This window comes from Lissotriton helveticus, chromosome 12 (assembly GCF_964261635.1).
Source record: "Lissotriton helveticus chromosome 12, aLisHel1.1, whole genome shotgun sequence".
Taxonomy (NCBI): domain Eukaryota; kingdom Metazoa; phylum Chordata; class Amphibia; order Caudata; family Salamandridae; genus Lissotriton; species Lissotriton helveticus.
In genome coordinates this window covers 899592102-899614810 of record NC_136073.1, presented here as the reverse complement: position 1 = coordinate 899614810, position 22709 = coordinate 899592102, and the positions used below count along the sequence as shown (strand labels likewise).

At 48.2% G+C, this 22709-nt stretch overlaps 1 protein-coding gene across 7 annotated transcripts in view; it reads right to left on the bottom strand.

The window, feature by feature from the left end:
- CAMTA2 (calmodulin binding transcription activator 2) overlaps positions 1-18127 on the bottom strand; it is an 809661-nt gene extending 791534 nt beyond the window's left edge. For 4 of the 7 annotated variants that reach the window (XM_078668359.1, XM_078668362.1, XM_078668363.1 and 1 more), the window contains exon 1: positions 18044-18105. The gene's annotated coding sequence lies outside the window, so the exon portion shown is untranslated. Of the gene's footprint in view, positions 1-18043 lie in introns of all 7 variants that reach the window. The other 3 variants (XM_078668360.1, XM_078668361.1, XM_078668358.1) reach the window with 2 other exon arrangements.
- Between the last annotated feature and the right edge of the window lie 4582 nt (positions 18128-22709).

Genomic DNA, 22709 nt, shown 5'->3' with positions numbered 1-22709 from the left:
TCCAATGACAACCCTACTCTTAGGAAATCAGGCGAGACCAATGAATGCCCACCCATCTCCAATGACAACCCTACTCTTAGGAAACCAGGGGAGACCAATGAATGCACAACCATCTCCAATGACAATCCTACTCTTAGGAAACCAGGCGAGACCAATGAATGCCCACCCATCTCCAATGACAATCCTACTCTTAGGAAACCAGGCGAGACCAATGAATGCCCACCCATCTCCAATGACAACCCTACTCTTACGAAACCAGGGAAGACCAATGAATGCACAACCATCTCCAATGACAATCCTACTCTTAGGAAACCAGGCGAGACCAATGAATGCCCACCCATCTCCAATGACAATCCTGCTCTTAGGAAACCAGGCGAGACCAATGAATGCACACCCATCTCCAATGACAACCCTACTCTTAGGAAACCAGGCGAGACCAATGAATGCATCTCCAATGACAACCCTACTCTTAGGAAACCAGGCGAGACCAATGAATGCCCAACCATCTCCAACAACAACCCTACTCTTAGGAAACCAGGCGAGACCAATGAATGCACACCCATCTCCAATGACAACCCTACTCTTAGGAAACCAGGTGAGACCAATGAATGCCCACCCATCTACAATGACAACCCTACTCTTAGGAAACCAGGCGAGACCAATGAATGCCCAACCATCTCCAATGACAACCCTACTCTTAGGAAGCTAGGCGAGACCAATGAATGCCCACCCATCTCCAATGACAACCCTACTCTTAGGAAACCAGGCGAGACCAATGAATGCCCACCCATCTCCAATGACAACCCTACTCTTAGGAAACCAGGCGAGACCAATGAATGCCCACCCATCTCCAATGACAACCCTACTCTTAGGAAACCAGGGGAGACCAATGAATGCATCTCCAATGACAACCCTACTCTTAGGAAACCAGGCGAGACCAATGAATGCCCACCCATCTCCAATGACAACCCTACTCTTAGGAAACCAGGCGAGACCAATGAATGCCCACCCATCTCCAATGACAACCCTACTCTTAGGAAACCAGGCGAGACCAATGAATGCATCTCCAATGACAACCCTACTCTTAGGAAACCAGGCGAGACCAATGAATGCATCTCCAATGACAACCCTACTCTTAGGAAACCAGGCGAGACCAATGAATGCATCTCCAATGACAACCCTACTCTTAGGAAACCAGGCGAGACCAATGAATGCCCACCCATCTCCAATGACAACCCTACTCTTAGGAAACCAGGCGAGACCAATGAATGCCCACCCATCTCCAATGACAACCCTACTCTTAGGAAACCAGGCGAGACCAATGAATGCCCACCCATCTCCAATGACAACCCTACTCTTAGGAAACCAGGCGAGACCAATGAATGCCCACCCATCTCCAATGACAACCCTACTCTTAGAAAACCAGGCGAGATCAATGAATGCACACCCATCTCCAATGACAAGCCTACTCTTGGCAGTGACTACACTGCACATGCCCGGGGGCTCGGGCTGCCCGTTGCAAGAGCTCTGGCGAAGTGATGGGCCACGGAGGCCCCCACTCGGGAGGACTTCCGGGATGCAGCGGGAGTTAATGGTGCAGATGGGCCCGAGCCTGACACTGGGAGAGGGTTTCCACCCATCAAGGTCGGTAGCAGCAGAGCTCCCTATCACATCAGACAGAATCGGCGGGGGCATTATTAGCCTCAAACCCACCCGTCGTTACCCCTTTCTGAAGACTAAAAAATTATCATAGGCTGCAACACTTGCAACATATTCAATTAAACTGTCCAGGGCGGCCCAACGTGCTTTCTCCGAGAGGCACGGGATTCTTTTACTGTGTTTTGACTTAAAAGCCGTTTTAGTGATTAACAAGAAGTGTCTGCTTCCTCGAAATGTCAAAAATATATCAAATTACAAGATAAAAAGTGTTGCTTCCACAGAAGCCAGCATGGGCTGCAGCGTGACACACACAGATCAAAGGCACAGCCGAGGCCAGAGCTCCGAGCAGCGCTGGGCCCGCACAGCAGGCACACAACCTGGACATGCCTCCCACCTCCCAGGAGCTGGAGGCACATCTTCCGAGCAGCTGGAGGTGCACAGATGAAAAGCCAGCCTGGGAATGGGAGAGGCTCCCCGGGCCTGCCTGCTGCCGGGAAAGGCAAACAGCAAACCACCGACCATATACATTACAGGACACACGCCAGCAGCTGTCGCCCTGCCTGCTCTGTTTACATGCACAGCGGCAAATGCACAGTGGCAAATGCACAGGCCAACCACAACAAACGTAGACATCTCCACCAGCCTGCCTGGGGAAACACCGGGGTCAAAACCCAGCACGAGTACAGAGAACTGACCACAAACAACCTACCAGGCACAAGGCAGGCCCGGCCAACCACAACAAAGGTAGACATCTCCACCAGCCTGCTCAGGGAAACACTGGCGACAAAACACCACGCGAGTACAGAGAAATGACAAACAACCTACCAGGCACAAGCCAGGCCCGGCCAACCACAACAAACGTAGACATCTCCACCAGCCTGCCTGGGGGAAACACCGGGGTCAAAACCCAGCACGAGTACAGAGAACTGACCATAAACAACCTACCAGGCACAAGCCAGGCCCGGCCATCCACAACAAAGGTAAACATCTCCACCAGCCTGCTCTGGGAAACACTGGCGACAAAACCCCACGCGAGTACAGAGAACTGCCCGTAAACAACCTATCAGGCACAAGCCAAACCCGGACCGGCCAACCACAACAAAGGTAGACATCTCCACCAGCCTGCTCTGGGAAACACTGGCGACAAAACATCACGCGAGTACAGAGAACTGCCTGTAAACAACCTACCAGGCCCGGCGAACCACAAGAAAGGTAGACATCTCCACCAGCCTGCTCGGGGAAACACTGGGGGCAAAACCCAACACGAGTACAGAGAACTGCCCGTAAACAACCTACCATGCACAAGCCAGGCCCGGCCAACCACAACAAAGGTTGACATCTCCACCAGTCTGCCAGGGGGAAACACTGGCGACAAAACCCCACGCGAGTACAGAGAACTGACAAACAACCTACCATGCACAAGCCAGGCCCGGCCAACCACTACAAAGGTAAACATCTCCACCAGCCTGCTCGGGGAAACACTGGCGACAAAACCCCACACGAGTACAGAGAACTGACAATAAACAACCTACCATGCACAAGCCAGGCCCAGCCAACCACAACAAAGATAGACATCTCCACCAGCCTGGTCAGGGAAACACTGGCGACAAAAGCCCACGCGAGTAGAGAGCACTGCCCGTAAACAACCTACCATGCTGGAGTCACCTATGGTCACGGGGTAAGAGTGACCAAAGTACAGCTCCTAACACAGGTATCAAGGGTAGTCAAATTCAAGCACCCATGGCGGACCATGGTCCTGGACACCAGTTGTCACCACACCCCACTCCATCCCACGGATACAAAGTAGAGAGAGCATGGACCCTCACTGTAAGACACCAATACTAGCAGTCAAAACTGTCCACAGCCCCACACCAGCCCCCGCGTGCAATCAGCTAAACTGGATCCCACCACCCCCGCCCCACTCCATCCCATGGACACAAAGAGCATGGACCCTCACTGTATGAGACACCAATACTAGCTGTCATCTGTTTAGAGGCCTACTCCAGCAATCAATTAATCAGGGGAATTGTAAGCACGCTACTCACAGTGAGTGTCTCAAGGAGCTGAGGGGGTACGCAGATCTGTCTAGCGAAGAGCCAGATCTTAAGGGTCTTCCTGAAGGTGTTCAGGGAGGGAGCGTGTCTGATGTCTGCCGGTAGCTCGTTTCAGGTCTTGGCCACAATGTGAGGGAAGGATCTTCCACCTGCTCTGTGGATGCGCAGGGTTTTGGCCAGTGCGAGGTTGGAAGATCAGAAGTTTCTTTTGGGTACGTGGAAGTTGATTCTGTTGTGAAGGTATTTGGGACAGTTGTGTAGGCATTTGTAAGCGTGAGTGAGGATCTTGAAGGTGACTTAACCACGGGGTGCCAGTGGAGTCTTCATAGGTGTTGGCTGATGTGTTCGTGCCAGGGGATGCAGAGGGCGAATCTAGCGGCTGTGTTCTGTATTGTCTGGAGTTTGCGGAGTTGGGACTTGTTGATGCTGGCGTACAGTGAGTTTCCATAGTCCAGTCTGCTGGTGATGAGTGCATGGGTGACTGTCTTCCTTGACTCGGGGGATCTATTTGAAGGTCTTGCGGAGGATGTGGAGGGTGTTGAAGCAACTGGAGGTGACAGCGTTGACCTGTCAGTTCATGGTGAGTGAGGAGTCGAGCACGATGCCAAGGTTTTTGGCGTGGTCCGAGGGGGTAGGTGGGCTCCTGAGGGCAGTCGGCCACCAGGTGTTGTCCCATGCTGAAGGGGTAGTTCCAAGGAAGAAGACTTCTGTCTTCTCGGCGTTGAGCTTTAGGCAGCTGTTTGTCATCCAAATTGCGACGTCTTGCATTCCTTTCTGGAAGTTGAGTTGGGCAGCTGGTAGTCGTCCGCGTAGGATACGATGTTGAGGCCATGTTGTCGGACGATGGCTGCGAGGAGGGCCATGAAGATGTTGACGAGGGTCGGGCTCATTGATGACCCCTGTGGGACTCTGCAAGAGGTTTTCGTGGGATCGGAGAGGTAGGGTGGCAGTCTCAGCCGTTGGCTTTTTCCAGTGAGGAATGATCAGATCCAGTCCAGGGCTGTTCCTTGTATGCCAGCATTGAGTAGTCTGGCGATTAGCGTGCAGTGGGAAACTGTTGAAGGCCGCTGATAGGTCGAGAAGGATAAGGGCTGCGAAGTGGCCTTGTGGATGTCGTCTGTGGCGGCGAGCAGGGCGTTCTCGGTGCTGTGGTTGCTTTGGAATCCGGATTGGGATGGGTCGAGGATGGCATTTTCTTCAAAGAATCGCGTCAGTTCCATGTTAACTGTTTTCTCTGCAACTTTGGCTGCGAAGGGGAGAAGTAAGATGGTTCAGTAGTTCTTGAGGTCGTAGGGTCAGCTGAGGGCTTCTTTAGCAGGGGCCTAACTTCTGATCGCTTCCTGTCATCTGGGAAGGTGCCTGCTTTGAGGTGGTGTTGATGGTGTGTTGTAGTTCGGGTGCGATGGCGCAGTAGCTCTGTGGTAGATGTGAGGAGGGCCGGAGTCGGTGGTGGCTCCCCAAGTGGATAACTTTCATGGTGGAGGCGGTGTCTTCAGACATGACCGGTGTCCAGTTGGTGATGGTGGGCTGGCCGGTGTCTCTAGGGGGAGGTGGGGGTCCGGCTGTGGTGTCTGGTCGACGAAGTTGTCGTACAGCTTTTTGATCTTGAGGTGGAAGTAGGTTCCAAGCTTATTGCAGAGTTCTTGGGATGGGGTGATGTCTGTGGTTTCGCTGCCTGGGTTGGTGAATTCCTGGATGACACTGAAGAGTTCTTTGGAGCTGGCGAGGATTTTGTTGTGGATGAAGATCCTCCTGGTGGTTCGGATTTGGTTGTCGTAGTCAGTCATGGCATCTTTGTAGGCAGTGTAGTTCCGGTTGTCATGGTGTTTCTCCAGTTCTTTTCTAGGTGTCTGCAGGTGCGTCTGGCTTTTTGGAGGGCGGTGGTGAACCAGGCAGCCTTTCTGGGGTCGCTGTTTGTCGGGGTTGTGTAGCGGGCGAGCACGTCTACGCAGTTGGCGATCCAAGTGTGGAGTCCTCTGGCTGTGGCGTCAGTGTCGGATGCACAGGTGTGGTTGTCTTGGGTGAGGGTGGAGAGGAGCTGCTCGTCTGTAACCTTGCTCCAATTCCTCCGTGGTGGGCTTGGGCTGGTTTGGGTGCCTTGGGTTTGTTGACGGCAAAGTGTATGCAGGGGTGGTCGGTCCATGGTGGTTGCGTTGTGTGGCTGAAGTGAACGTTGTTTCCTGCAGCGAAGAAGAAGTTGAGGGTGTGTCCTGCTCTGTGGGTAGGTGTGGTGACGAGTGGCTTATGTCCGATGGAGGGTGGTAGTTTCGTAGCGATGGATGGTCGTAATTCCAGGGTTCCTGGCGTTTGTCACGGCCACGCAGTGGCCTCCATTAAGTGGGGGAGGGAAAGCACAGCTGGGAGACGGGAAGCGGCAGGCAGGAGTGGCGGGAAGGGCGCTGTATCGCCAGAAAGGGCAAAAGGAGCACAACAGATTAAACTAAACCTAAATTAAAACAAGTCAACTAAGGGAAAATTAACTAACAACTAAGCAAGCCACACCAGACACGAGGGCAGGCAAAAACAGGGCAAGCACAGAGAGCGGGTCGAGAGCAGTCTCAAACCCTGCTCTACTCTGTCAGTGGAGGTGACCCCAGGCAGAGCTGCGTGGAGGGAGAGCAGTACCTGGGCCAGGAGGACACCAGTGCAGTCAGCTAGACTGGATCCCATCACCCTCTCCCCACTCCATCCCATGGACACTAAGTAGAGAGAGAGCATGGACCCTTCACTATAGGAAACAACAATACTAGCTGTCTGCTGTCCACAGCCCTACCCCAAGCACCCTATGTGCAGTCATGTAGACTGGATCCCACCACCACGACCCATTCCATCCCATGGACACAAAGTAGAGCATGGACCATCACTGTATGAGACACCAACACTAGCCGTCAGCTGTTTACAGTCCTACCCCAGCACACATGTGCAGTCGGCTAGTCTGGATGCCATCACCCTTGCCCCACTCCATCCCATGGACACTATCAGAGTTGTTATAGAGCACAGTTAATCACCCGTAAGGGTGATAAGGCGTGCATGGGTGCAGTTCAGTCGTAGAGCCAGGTCCGGAGGCCCTTCCTGAATTGAGGCAGGGACTGATTGCCTGAGATGCAGAGGTAGGGAGTTCCAGGTCTTCGTAGCGAGGTAGAAGGAACTACCTCCAGCCAAAGTCTTCTTGATCCATGAGATAGTGGCCAGCTAAGAAGAGCGGAGATGTCTAGTCGGTGTGTAGAAGGAGAGGAGGTGGTTGAGCTATTTGGGTCCAGTATGTCTCATGAGACAAAGTAGAGAGACATGGACCATCCCTATAGGAGACACCAACACTAGCAGGCCGCTGTTTATAGCCCTACCCCAGCACCAGGGATGTGCAATTCCTATAGCCAGAAGCCATGGACATATTGTTTGGGGTTAAGGGCAACACGTTTTCATAAGTATTTTGTCCTTGGAACAAGTGGGCCCAACCCCCTGCAGCACAAACCCTTTGGCTGCCAGCTTGAGGTACCACATTATGGATCAAGGAAGGGCACTGTCTGCAGTTAAGGTCATATTTTTGTCCATATGTTAATGCTGTTCAAACTCATTTATGGTTCATTAATTGAAAGCCTTTATTACTAGGGTGAGCGCTAAAGTACACGTTGTAAGCTCTGACCTGACTGCACTACTGACAGTCGTTCCAGTATAAAAATGTGTACACACTTTTTCCAAAGTTTAGCAATACGAGGCGATGTATAATGCTCCGAGAATGCGCTTAGATTTAATATTTGCAGAAGCCTGAAAGCAAGATTGATAATCCTTTGTTTTCAAAATAAAATGTTCATTAAAAAAAACATTTAGCTAAACTACTGTAAAATTTCAGGTGCTATTTCTTTACAGCATCATTTATTAACACGAGGTGATGCATGCTAGGATTTCCCAAAAATATTCATAATGGGAAATCAGTGTAACGGTAACCAGTTTCAATAAGATTATGTGGGAAAATATAAAAGGGAGTGGCCCAGCTATCCAAGGGACAGGGTACCAAATACGCAAGTAAAATAAATTATCCCTTGGGATCAAGCATTCATCATAACCATACATGCACCTCACAGTAGGCAATTCTGCTCTATCTTCTAAATATGTAGGAGATACCTAAATACCAGCCCCCCCTGTCCTAAAACTTATTCAAGCACCTGAACAGTACAATATTACAATCTGTATGTTTATTGATACCAAAATTTCATTAAAATCATTAAAAACTTTCACAATAACAGTTTGAGTACATAAGCATTATACACAAATACAATTAAAACCAGAAAGAGACTCAAATTCCGTGATTTAGTCTATAATCATCAGCAGTATGTCAATTCAAGGGAATCACATTTATAATGTCCACAGTCCAATCGGTCATTTCTGGGACTTGGTTCCTTGAATTTGACGTATTAAAACAAATGAGTCGACGCGTTTCGGTGTATAGTTTCATAAACGACACCTTTTTCAAGGCAACAACTCTTGTCTCTTTCGTGCTTGCAACATAATTCCATAAAATTATCTAAACAAAAAAAATATATACAGGATAGTCACATTAAATGAAATCAATAAAAACAACATTTTACATCAGTAAGTTGAAACTGTTCAGGTTTTTTGCCAATATCCACTAATGTGCAAACTCATGGCTTCAATGTTCCCAAACTATACTATACACAACACAGACATAGTGTTACTTAAAATAATGTGTAAGCCCATTCTACAATCTGTTTCCCATACAATTGTATATATAAACAATTTTACCTTCCACATACAGTTACTAAAGCACATTGATACATAATTTTGTACATAGATTCATCTCAAAGATCACATTGGGATTACCCCTGTTCCTATCCACTATACATTTGATATTGTGTATTTACTTCTTTTACCATCCCGGAACAACTTCTTGCTTTAAATTATACTTCTATCTATTCTCTCTGTACACCATGAACCATGCAGCACTCTCTCGTGTATTCTTGCCCATACATTCCTAGGTTCACATACCTAGAGTCACGGGACTTAAGATTATGGGGAAACAAAAATAAACAAGCACTGGAAAAGCCAGTAGATCTGAAATTGGCAGTCAGCTTTTTAGTTTGGTCAATGTGTGACTTGTTTTTGGCATGCTTTTTGTAAAACCTTATTGATGTGGGAGCTGCCGGGTCCTCACCATTATAACAAACACTGCCAAAAGCAAAAGTTGTTTTTGGTCTCAAAAAGCACACACTGCCACAGTAGTTACTGACACTGAACAAAACTACTTTGTGTGCCGATTTGCTCCTTGTAAAAGAGCAGAAAGCAGTCACACACAGTGAACCCAGACGATACAGAGAGACAATTTTAATAAGTGCAAAATGTCATGGTCAACGCCAGACCAAATTAGGGGCTCAATTATTAAAGAAAGTCTCAAAAGTGCACCCATGGTTCATGTGCTTGCATTCAGTGCAGCTATACAGCTTTTGTGAATTCCCAAGAATTTACAGAAGTAGGACAAGAAATACCTCACACCTACCTCAACTGTACCCACCTTTAAACTCTAAATATTCTAAATACGCCTAAGCAAGTATATGCTCCTTAATATTGCACTTTATACTATTGACGCAATTGTTTGTCTATACACTGTGTACTGACCACCTGTGACCTACCTCATGTCCTTTGTCCCACCTATGTAACTTGCACCTTGTACCTAACTACCTCATATTACTCTGTATATACGCTTTATTACTTTGTATTTTTTATCCCCATGCCCTTGTAAAGCGCTCTGATATCTGCAAAGATCTTGTTCGCGCTATATAAAACTTTCAAATAAATAGTACTCCTAGGAAATATCTGAACTGCATTTTAGCATGAGCAAATATGCATGTGTAGATTTGCGCATGCAAAAATCTTTAGTGTTTTCAAGTTGATTTTCCCTCCAACCACGTCTGCCATAGTCAGGAGCAAATTTCTAATATTTTTCAGTATGGGAAAAGATTACAGAAGAGTTTTTAAAAACCCTTAAAAACCATGCACGTTATAAGGTTTGCAAAGATTCAAAAGGACATTCTAACCCTGTAACTATTGCTTACCATTATCTTCAGCCCCAGTATGTAGTTCTGCAAAAACATGGCAGCATAATGGGATTGCAAGTATTTAAACACTACTATTGTATGAGCCCTGGCATGATCAGAAAGGCCATATCAGAGCTTTTATATAATGAGATATTAATGTTAAAAACGACTTATAAAGCACACGTACACCGGGTGGTTTCATGGCGCTGTGAAAGGCTCCAGTGCTGCCAGAGGGATCATTAATCATAGGCTTGTGCAAATAGCCACTTTTTAAGGGACTTGCTGAACTGCAGAAGATCAGTGCAGGACCTGATCTCCACCAGAAGAGAGTTCCACAGTCTGGGGGTGAGAGCTGTAAATCTGCGGCCACCATGACGTACCCATTTAAAGATCGAGATGGTGAGGAGTGAGGTGAGCAGAGCGGAGGTTGCAAGAGGGAGTGTGTCCGAGTATCAAGCGGTTGATGAATTCAGGGTGCTTGGCATGCAGGGATTTGAAGATAAGGCAGCCCACTTTAAAGGCAGTGTTGAGGAATGGGGAGCCAATGCAATTTCCTCAGCAGAGGCGATGCTGGCTGCCATCTAGGTTGCTGAAGAATCAATCTAGCCGCATGGTTCTGGGCCATCTGTAGCCGCTTGATCAAGTATATTGGCATGCCCAGGTACACAGAATTGGCATAGTCCAAGTTGAGATAACGGTGGCTATTACGACTTGCATCAGAGCTTCATGTGTGAAAAAACTGCGGATCTTCCTAAATCTTCCGTAGTTGGAAGAAGCATTTAGAGAGGACAGAGCCATCCTGAGTTTTCAGTGACATATCGCTGTTAAGGGTGATTCCCAGTGTTTTGGTGAAGGGGGAGCTACAAGCAACCTGCCCCATGGACAAGTAGATACTTGATTAAATTCCACACCCCTGTGCATCCCGTGTGCACAAGGAGGAAAAGGTTATGATTAGGACTTTCCATTGATCTCAGAGGCCCAGCCAAAACCAGCACCGCCCTCTCCGATCAAAGTCCTCCATTGCTCCCCTCACTCTGAAACATGCATGCCTCTGCCTGTTTCCACTCTGCTGCATTCATGAACCCGGAAACTATCAAATGCATGCGTGGACACCTTCAAGCCACATCTTCATAAGCACAGCTACTGTAAGTGGTGACTTATTGCGTCGCTTGCACCCTTGCCACTACGGACTTGTAGACAAAGTAATAATGGACAGTCAGACACATTAATCTATGTGGTCGCTGTCCTTACCTAGAGCCTTTATTGTACACTCAAACCACGACAAACTAATTCGGATTTATGGGCTTCAACAAATAAATCAAAATACTGCCCCACCGAATTAAGTAAATGCTGATAGAGGTCACCGAGCTCTACAACACAGGCCAAGTACCCTGACACTGCTAAAATATCTCCCAGCACTACAATACAGGCATAGTGAATAAACACTGCTAGAGTATACCCCAGCTCTATAATGCAGGCAAAGTTAATAAACACAGGCAAAGTATCTAAACACTGCTAGAATGTCACCCAGCTCTTACAGGCCAAGTATCCAAACACTGCTAGAATGGCACCCAGTTCTAAAACACAACTCAACTTCCCGTCTAACTTCAAAGATGTTCCCACATCTTACAGCTGTGAACTGTACCACACATACCGATTCAGCAAAATCCCAAGGAATCATACTAAACAACCACCTCTCCATGCAGAACCACATAAGCACCTCCACCAGAGGGAGGAATCACCAATTTCACACATTAAGGAAAAACATTTCCTTCCCATTGCAGATCTCAAAGTAGCAGTTCAAGTACTTGTGACCTCCAAACTCAACTATGGGAATGCTACCCTCGTCGCCCTACCGAAATTACGACTAGCTCCCATGAGGACTACCCTGAACGCGGCTGCTCGGCTCATCACAGGCACAATAAAATGAGCATATCACCTCTGTCTTACATACACTGAACTGGCTACCTTCGGAGGCTAGGATTCACATAAAAATCGCCTGTATGACACAAAGCCCTTCGCCACAACACTCCTTGCTACCTGGCACAGAAACTGGTTCTATCTGATGGGAATAGATCTTCTTGTAACACAAGCTCCCTTCTGCGCACAGCCCAAAAAACTGAACAAATTCTAAAAGGGAACCTTCTCCCGCATTGCTCCAAAAATCTGGCACACTCTTCCTCCGGAGACCAAGACCAACTTCTTCAATAACCATCTTCAAACAAGCATTTGCAATACAACTGATCTCGCATTTGTCAGAGTTAGAGCTATTGACATTGTTAAAGAATGTCTTTTATGTATGTGTTTTGGTTTGTAGTGTACTGGATGTATGAAAAGAGACAGCTGCAGCACTGCCAAAGGGACATAAAATGGAGTAATTTTCGATGGGACCAGAGTAGCAGCTAGCAGCACTGTCTAAGATTTAGAATGAGGAATTACTGACGGGACCAGAGAAGCAGATAGCAGCACTGCCTAGAGGACTAAGAATGAGGAATTACCACTGGGACCAGAGAAGCAGCTAGCTGCACTACCTAGAGTTCTAAGAATGAGGAATTAACAATAGGAACAGAGACACAGCTGCAGCACTGCCTATAGGAGTTAGAATGTGGAATTAGCGACGGGACCAGAGAAACAGCTGCAGCACTGAATAGAGGACTAAGAATGTAGGAATTACTGACAGGACCAGAGAAGCAGCAGCAGCACTATGTAGAGAACTTATTTACAGATGAGACCACAGACGCAGCTAGGAGCACTGGCTAGAGGGCTAAGAAAAGGGAATTACCACTAGGAACAGAGATACATCTGCCACATTGAGACTAGATAAAGCACAAGATTTACAGCACTGTCACAGAAATGGAGGAACTGAGTTCCTAGTGAGTGAAAAAATTAATGCTAAAAACGAAAGATTAGGAGAAAGGGAGCTGCTCAACTCGATCTTCAGTGACCCAGACTCTGTAGATCGTAAGTGAAAGCTAAGGTGTGAAGGGGAGAACACGGAGAAACGGTGAGTGGGAGGCAGGGAGGGGAAGCAGTAACATTGGTCAGCTGCTCACGTTTGCAACATTTCCAGAACATGAGGCAGGTGATTGGAAAAAATAGTGCGCAAAACTAACTGAAATAGACTAAAGCGAAATGAGCCATGTAGCAGGACCAGTCACTATGGGAGGGAACCACAGACCAAAAGGAGGACAAATGGGCACGTTATACTATTCAAAAGTAAGGAATTTAGAAAGGCACCTTGAACTACCAATGGCAAGCGATGGGTCAGCTTGAAGCCCATGTACTGAATACACCATGCCTCGCAGTGCTAGGCTCAACGTAAAAAGAAGTAAAAATGTTATTATTGAATAGATTCCTTACCGACAGATGCTAGCAACTTTACCACTGTTAATCCAGTTATTTCTGGTAAATGTTCTCGTTTTGCTTCCCATGTTTGACATTTTACAGTTAATTTTATGACATTACCAATTATGTTCTTTGGCGATCTCCCACTCACAAAAACGTCCTTGTACACTGCATCACAAAGCCCAATTACACAATAGTCTAGTTTGTGATATCGCTATGAGATTCTATGTATTACTTTGAGTACATTCTGTTATTTTCAATTTTTAGTCTCGGAAACCAAAAAAAATAAATATTTTTCACGCTTTATATTTAATAAAATAAGTATACATCCAAGGCTAAACTATCCCACCAGCTATACAACACAAAGTACTCTAATACTGGTCGGATGCCAACCAGTAAACACTGGTAGAATTTCACCCACCTCAACAACATAGGCGAAGTACACAAATACTGCTAGAACTAACCCCAGTTTACAACACAGGCGACGTACCCTAACACTGCTGGAATATCCATCCCTCAGCTCTACAACACAGGCGAAGTACTCAAACACCACATATCTACGAGACTCACAGCCCAAACAAGAATGGAACCAGCTGAGGTAAACAGTCTTAACAAAAACAGCGCCCACAAATCTGCACGACCGGAGCTCACACAACCCATGCTAAGACCACACACAAGGACAGAGCCAACATAAGGAAAAAGAGCACAAACAGTAAATGCTGTCACACAAGCAGCGTACGCTCAAATACATGAGCACTGCAAGGACAGGCCAATAATTCTTCAGAAGAGTAGGAGCACACCAGACCAAACATGCAAACACTGCTACCAAGGAGAGAATAAATAAGGTTGAAATACACGTGGCTTCAGATTCTCTGAAAGCACAAACACGACACTCGTGAGCACATCTAAAGAGCTGGAAAACTACACAGAGCCAATAAAATCACCCGTCTAATCAGACACTTCCCAAGTAAACGCCCTGATTCCGCTCAATGCCCGGCTTCAGCCCTCAGGTTGTTCTTTTCAGTTATTGCTGCAGTCTCAATGTGAGCCAGCTCCTATCTGTTCTGCCCTGGCTGCTCTGTTAACCCAACTGTACTCCGTGGTGACTGTAGTGCTCCAGGTTTACTCTGCTCTGGCTGTTGTCTGTTATGATGTTTTCCGTCCATTGTGTGAACATCTCCCTCTACTGCCACAGGAGTCAAAGGTGGTGCTGGTGCCCCTCTGTACCAGGCAGGCGCACTCTCTTCGGTCTCTGTCAGGCCATGCTCCATTCGACTGGCAGGTTCCGTCCAGCTTTATCGGTCTTCTGTTTGGGATACATTCTTGTGCATTTTAGATACACCGGATGCTGCTGCCGCTTATCCCGGCTGTTCTCTGCAATGTTTAATTCCATTCTATTGATATTTATTTTTGTTCTGGTTGTATTTCACTTTTTTCTGGCCTGTGGTGTTCTGCTACAGACACCTTCATGTTAGTGGTGTCTCCAGTTGTTTTCTGGCTTTAGTATTTTCCGTGTTCCTATATTCACAAATAGCCAAGCTGTCTTGTGCCCCAGAAACGTTGGGTTCTTCTTCGGCTCGGTGTGTACCCTGCCACCTTTCAGCTGTCTTAAACTTGGGTTCTGCTCCATCTATTCTGCCACACTTCCGTCAGATTCTTGAAGGAGTCTTTGCTCGGACTCTCCGCACGCTGCCCACCTGGATCCTGCTGCGTTCGCTTCTGTTTACTGCCTGGCCTGGCAGCACTCTGCCTGGAGGTCGCGGCGGTGTTTGTAGGTTTCCAGTATATTCTAGTCCAGTTACATGTCTTATCGAGCTGTATGTCTGGCCTGCTCTTGCCTTCAGGCTGAAACTCTTGACATAAGGTCTGGGCTCTAGTCTGCTCCTCCGCAGATCCCACCGGAGGCTCGTCCATTTCTGGGGCCGCTGAAAGTAGTTCCGGGTCGGATCCAATTGAAGTTACACGTTCGCTTTAGCTGGCTTCTGTCGTTTTTTGGGCGGTTGCATTATTTCCTGGTTGTGTCCCATCTTTTTCTTGCTCCAGGTGCATGCTCTTATTTTTTTAACCACTGAACTATAGTTTAGCACCCAATCCCCTACAGTGATTTGCAAACGGAGCTGTTGCCCCGCAAATTAAAGGGGTAAAACTGGTCTCTTCGGTTTACCCAGAGATAGTAGCTCAGCATTTGCATGGGTGAGAGTAAACGCGATGCCGCAGACCTGCTACGGAAGCGAACTCTGTGCAGTGGGATAGAATGCAAATCAAGTCGACAACGCACGAGCTCCTTCCCCGTCTGGCCACAGCGTCTGTGGTCTTTAAACCGTGGGATGGGCCGGAAATATCGATTCCCACAGGAAATGCCCTCGGCAGCCGCAGGCTCCGCCCGGGAGCTATCCAAAACCTGAAACGGCTCCTGCGAGAGCCGGCCGCGGGCAGCCGTGGAAGGACGGCCCCGATGCATGCAGCCACCGACCCTACAGACACGCAGGTTACAAGTGACCCCTGGGAACAGCCCAGTAATGCACCCCATGGTGACATCCCCCAGATCGGGGCCCGCAGCGAAGGAGAGATGATCATCTCATTCCCGGGGGCAGCGACGAGAGCATCGCGGGGGTATTAAGGGAAGAAGGTGCCCTGGCATGCGTCCGCCACACTCCGTGCGACCCTGGCAGCACACGCGGATTAGGGGCTGGAATTATGGGACGAGGTCAGAAAGTTAAAGGGCAGGATACGGTCATTGAAGCGGCGCACCACCAGGTTCATAAGCCATCAGACGGACGGACAGACACACACACCCCTGTCAGGTCATTGGGGGGAGAGCTCTGAACTCGCCGCTGTCCTATGTTCAATCACTCTCTCCCTATTAAAAGGTGCCCTCATTCTAAACACCCAAAGGGCGACCCCCGCCGCCCTCCCGCTGAACGCCCAGGGACTTAACTCCTACAGGCTCCTTCCTGGACCCTCACTGGACGAGCAACGGGGGAGGTTAAGTGCTAGGGTATGTAAGGATTACCGAGGTCAAAGGCGAAGACAAAGACCGGTGCAACGGACAGGGTCCCAGAGGCGAGGGAGGGGTCCCTGGGAGTCGGAGGGAGACAAGGGTGAAGGGCAGGTCGGAAGACAGGAGTAAATCAACCCCGCTGTGTGGGGGGGGGGGGGCAGGGACCCAGAGGCAGGTGAGGGGCATGGTCCAGGTGAGGGGGCGAGACAAGCCCAGCGGGGAGGACAGGATGACAACACCCCAGTGACAGGAGGTGCGTGTCCTCCCCAATGAGTATGGGACACATCCTCAGTGACAGGGGAGGGATGCGGCCCAGAGACAGAAGCGAGACCCTAAGAGATGGGGGAAGAGGCTCCAGTGAGAATGGAACAAGAGCCCAGGGACAGGGGAGGGATGCGGGCCCTGAGAGGAGGGAGACCCTAAGGGATGGGTGGGACCCTAAGGGACGAGGGAAACTCTAAGGGATGGGGGGCCTAAGGGATGGGAAGAGGCTCCATTGATAATGGAACAAGAACGCAGTGACAGAAGAGGGATGGGGAGACCCTAAGGGACGGGGGAGAGGGTCTCCAATGAGAACGTAAACAAGAGTCCAGTGACATGAGAGAGATGCCGGCCAGTGACAGGGGAGGGATAACGGTCAGTGACAGAAGGGAAACCCTAAGGGATGAGGGAGACCCTAAGGGATAGGGAGAGGCTCCACTGATAATGGGACAAGGGCCCAGTGACAGGAGAGGGACAGTGACCCCGAGAGGAGGGAGACACTAAGGGATGGGGGAGTGAGTCCATGTGAATGGCACAAGAGCCCAGTGACAGGGGAGGGCTAGTGACCCTAAGGGATGGGGAGAGGCTCCACTGATAATGGAACACGAGCCCAGGGACAGTGACCCTAAGGGCTGGGGAGACCCTTAGGGATGAGGGAGACACTAAGGGATGAGGGAGACCCTGAGGGATGAGGAAGTGAGTCTATGTGAATGGCACAAGAGCCCAGTGACAGGGGAGGGCTAGTGACCCTAAGGGATGGGGGGGCTCCATTGATAATGGAACAAGAGCCCAGCGACAGGGGAGGGCTTGTGACCCTAAGGGATGGGGGGGCTCCATTGATAATGGAACAAGAGCCCAGTGACAGGGGGGGGGGCAGTGAACCTAAGGGATGGGGGGGCTCCATTGATAATGGAACAAGGGCCCAGTGACAGGGGAGGGCTAGTGACCCTAAGGGATGGGGGGGCTCCATTGATAATGGAACAAGGGCCCAGTGACAGGGGAGGGCTAGTGACCCCGAGAGGAGGGAGACCCTGAGGGATGGGGGAGACCCTAAGGGATGAGGAAGTGAGTCTATGTGAATGGCACAAGAGCCCAGTGACAGGGGAGGGCTAGTGACCCTGAGAGGAGGGAGACCCTGAGGGATGGGGGAGACACTAAGGGATGGGGAGAGGCTCCATTGGTAATGAATCAAGAGCCCAGCGACAGGAGAGGGGCCAGTGACAGAAGGGAGACCCTGAGGGATGAGGAAGAGAGTCCATGTGAATGGAACTAGAGCCCAGTGACAGGGGAGGGCTTGTGACCCCGAGAGGAGGGAGACCCTGAGGGATGGGGGAGTGAGTCTAAGTGAATGGCACAAGAGCCCAGTGACAGGGGAGGGCTAGTGACCCTAAGGGATGGGGAGAGGCTCCATTGATAATGGCACACGAGCCCCGGGGAGGAGCATAGGTCCAGGTGAGAGGACCCCCCACCTGCCGCCCCCGCGGGGCTCACCCCTCCGCAGGTGCAGCTCTCACGCCACCCCCGCCCCTGCAGGCCTCCGGGGTGATGCATGCACCGAGCACGGGGTGGAACCGAAGGGGGCGGTCAGAACGGACGGGCCGAGAGCGGCGCCGCGGCCTCCCTGGGCCCGCGCCGGAGCGGGGAGCAGCGGCGGCGGCGAGCAGGCTGCTTACCTTCCGGAGCCCTGCCAACCGCCATCTTATACAGCAGCCCCTCTCTCAGGGCGGCGGCGTCTGACGTCAGCGCGCACACAGCCCGGCGCACCCCCGGCGTGCGTGGAGCGTCACGTGCCTGCTCGCGGCTGTCAGAGCGAGGCCACGCCTCCTCCGGGCGGCGAGCGTGGGGCTCGCGGGCAGCGCCGCCGGGGTCACACCTGGCAATCCATGTCCCGCCTCCACCGGACGGTGGGGGGCAGACATCACTTCCGGGCCGGTGGCGGCGTGCTGGACCTGGGGCCTAGAGCCACCTGGGGAGCTGCTCCGGTCAGAACTCCTGTCACTCAGCGTGATATGCGCATTCCTCGCGTGACACGCGCATCCCTCGCGTGACACGGCCCATTTTACAGTTTGAGTCTAATCTGCGTTGGGATTAGGGAGAAACTAAATTAATATGGAAATGGAAGATATAAAACAGGAGTTTGAATCATCACAAGTACCCGAATACGCCCTCAAAAATGTGTTGTAAATTGTAGTTATAAGGTGCTTACTACCCTAGTGTCCTATTTAATATATTGTAGTTATGTATTATATTTTATTCACTATTTCATTTGATCTACCATACTTGCCTTCTCTAGTATTCTGCAATAGAATGTCAATAATACTTTTATTTGATTTAGTTAAAAATCATAAAAGAGTGGGAAAACCACGATTATACCTAATTATTGGAAAGCCATTTAATAAAAGCTATAGATAAAAACACAACGAGGTCCTCCTATCCTCGGACAATCATCTGCTAATTAGACTGAGAGATAATCTTAAAAAGTATAATTAGTGCAATTGAAAAATGTGCAAACCATTCAGTAGAAAATATTAAAAAAATGTAGACTGCAATTAGTAAGTGTGCAAACAGTTCAATTCAAGGATACTCATGTTTGATCGCTTTTTTTGACCAGTTCTTTTGCCGCAATTTTCCAGAATTTTATAGCTCTGCAAGACAATTGGATCCACAAACCTCCAAGGCATTTTATGCCCGCCGCTCTGCATGTCCTTATTTGTTCTATCCTTAATGACTCTCTAAGGACAATTTTTCGAATTTCCACTAATGAGGGGCAAGAGCTTAGGAGATGTTATAGTGTCTCTTCACCCTGACCGCAGAGGCGAAATTTTTTGTCGGCCAGTTATGCTTCCATTTCGGGGTTCAATCCTTCGAGGGGAATGACCCCAGCCATGTCAAATAATGCTTATTTTTATATAAGAGGTGTTCAGACAAGTACGGTTGAGGTTTCAGCGTCTGGTAAGATTGTATCCCTGCCAGTGCATGATGTTTCTTAGAAAATACTGTTTTATCCATTAATAACGAGATCAGTTTTATTGCTTGATTTAGTACCTATCTCTGGTTGCCGAAAGAAAGGTCAGTTCTCTCTGAACATTCTACTGAGCAACTGGCCTGATAGCCGTGGGCTCATCCTTACGGATGTTTCTCTGGAATAAACCAACTTGTTTCATCATACATTGTGCTGCCGCGTTTCTGCCCAATTCTACATCTGGTACGAGGAGTGGGGTTAGCTGACTCTTTTCCCCAGGCTGGCATATCGTTTCCTGGACCCACTGACTGAAACCATCTCACCATTTGAACAAGAAAATTAATACTCCAAAAAGAAAGAGAATTTGGCACCTTCTACGTTTACTTTAAGGTGCGTGACTCTGCTTTGTGTTCCCTGCTTCGCTTTGTCGAAAATAAATCTTACCATTTTCCCTGTGTGCCCAACGGATCTCAGATTCGCCACTGCCATTGTTGTTGTGTCTCCTGTGCAGCTCAAGACTGCAGCCATTCTTTACTGTTGCCATAGTGTCTGCGCACTCTCCTGATCACATTTTTCTCTTTTTGCGCTCTGTTCAGCACATAACTGCCGCTAGAAATTGCGGTCTGTCTCTGTGCGCTCTACAGTAGAATGAATTGTTTTTGCCTTCGGCTACGTTCTTCTTGCTCCTGGTGGCCGCAACAGCCTCTTGGGCGCTTCATGCTGTTTCCTACCTGCTGTGCTGCCGTTGTGGGAGCTTCGGTTTGCAGTGCCGGTATTCTTGCTCCAACCCACTGATCTCTAACGGACAGATATCCTGTTCTGCACTGTTGATATCACTTCCTGTTTGGTGCTGCCTCGTCTGATACATTTTTAACTGCTCATCTTCCTGGAACTCTTTTGTCAAACTACAGCAGCCATCTTGCATCACCTTTGTGCATCACCTTCTGTGTTTTTGTTCTCTACAGCAATTTTATGCAGAATCTCTTGAGTTATGTTTTTTACCACTTTATTATTTCACTGTCATTTTAATCACTTTCTTTTTCAGGTATGGCCTCTTCACAGAATGTATTGCACCAGCCTCCCTTTTTACAGAAACTGTAAACCAGAAATAAAATGGAAGCAATGGCTATGCAATTTGGAAAGTTATTTAGTTGCCATTAATGGGCCTGATTATACACCTGCCAGAAAAATCGCATTTCAGTTTAGTAGTTTTTACAAACTTCTTGTTATACCTCGCTCTGTGGGTGATTTTGTATGGAATGTATGTATTGAGGATAAAGTGAGGCTTAAGATGCAATACCCAGAGGAAACTAGTTTGTTGTTGGAGAGGCACAGTGTTGTTTTGCGCAAACATATTAGCGACGAAACTGTACAGGAGTATATAGTGGCATTACATGTCCTGGCTGCGCCATGGGAGTTTGAGAATTCAGTTGACACCTATAAGAGAGCAATTGGTTTTCAAATGTTTCTTAAAGAAGATGCATGAGAGATTACTTATCTGTCGCAATCCATCTTTTTTTTTGAGGTTATGGATATTGCTAAAAGCATTGAACATTCTATTCTAACTACTCAAGCTTTAGCTTCTCATTAAGGGCGTTCTTCCATTGCTCTTTTGACTGACAGTTTGTAGGTCTCACTGCATTGTTGGTAAAACTAGTATGCATAGTGTTGACCTCCAACACGTAACTGGTAAGGATATTTCAGACAATTCTGTTAGTGATTGAGCATTCAATCGGTTGAATGTTGTCCTGACTATTCAAAATGGGCAGAACATTGTCAAAGTAGAGGGTCATTTTTGTCAATCTGTTATTGGGATAAAATCTCTGCAAGTCATCGCTTATTCAGGTGCACCCATAACGGTCTTAGCTGATAGGACGTTTCATTCGTTATGGCCTTCTACTTTCAAACTCTTTGCTCCTGCTATTTGTCCAAAGGCATTTGGGGAAAAGGAGATTGATCTCCTCAGATCTTTCTTTGATGATTTACAAATTTTAGGCAGAATGGTACACACCAAGATTTGTGGAGCTATTAATGGAAGAGACCTTGTTGGCTTGATGGATCTAGCTAAGTTGGGCATATACCTAAAAGTCAAAAGTCAAAGAAGCTTGTTGAGCGCACAACTCACCCTAAGGTCTCATGGTGCTTGAAGGACTACCCTTAAGCTGAAGGTCATGTCTGTTCATCATTATTTCTGATCAAACAGCCAAGTTTTTAATTCTTTCCGAAAATGTTTGTGTTCGATAATGGAATGAAGATGGGAAGGAAGCTTATTCCAGAGATGGGAGGCAAGAAAGGAAAAGGAATGCCCCCCACTTTGTACCGTGCGGATTCAAAGTGAGGTAAGGAGAGATTTTGAACTAGATCTTAACAGTCTACCTGGCTGGTACCAGTTAAGCTTTTTCGATAGATAACAGGGTCCGGTTCCATATATGATTTTATGAGTGAGGCATAGGATTTTAAAATGGCCTCTCTTTCTTACCGAGAGCCAATGGAGGGGCCTCAGGCTGGGGGCTGAAGGAGCTCTGGATGGCAGATTCAAAATAAGTCTGGCAACTGTGTTCTGCAGAATCTGCAGTTTGGAAAAAAGATCTTAGTTTAGGGAAGCCAGCAAAGTATTCCCATAATCCAAACAGCTTATAATTAGACCCTGCACCAGAGGTTTCCTGGCTTCAATAGGTATCCATTTAAAGATTTTACATAATTTCTGCAGGATGCCATAGCAGGTGCCTAATAGAAGATTGACATGGGTTTTCATGGATAGTTTGGTATCGATGGTTATTCCAAGATTACGCATGGCTTGCTTTGGGGATGGGCAAAGGCCCAATTCCTGTGGCAACCAATTGTTGGACCAATATTCTTCAGCCCTGCCAAACAAGATGATCTCCGTTTTACTGCAGTCGAGCTGTAGTTTGATATTGCCCATCCTGTTGTTAATGTGATTCATACAGTTTTTAAACCGGGTCATTGTGTCTGCAGGGTCGGGACCAAACGTGATCAACAGCTGAGTATCATCAGCGTAAGACACAGTCTCAAAACCATAGGACCTAATCATCCCGGCCAAAGGTGTTACATAGAGGTTAAAAAGCATAGGGCTTAAGATGGATCCCTGAGGAACTCCTATGCTTACTGACCTACTTCGTGAGGCCAAGGTGTCTATATGTACAGTGGTTGTACGGTTCTTTAGAAAGTATTCAAACCAGTCCTGGGCTTTCTCTCTGACTCCTACCTCCCAGAGCCGCTGTTCTAAAATGCTGTGGGAGATGGTGTCGAAAGCAGCCGACAGATCCAAAAGGACCAACATAGCTGATTCTCTTTTGTCCAGAGACAGCCTGATATTATCAACAATCTGTACTAATGCCGTTTCGGTGCTATGTGCA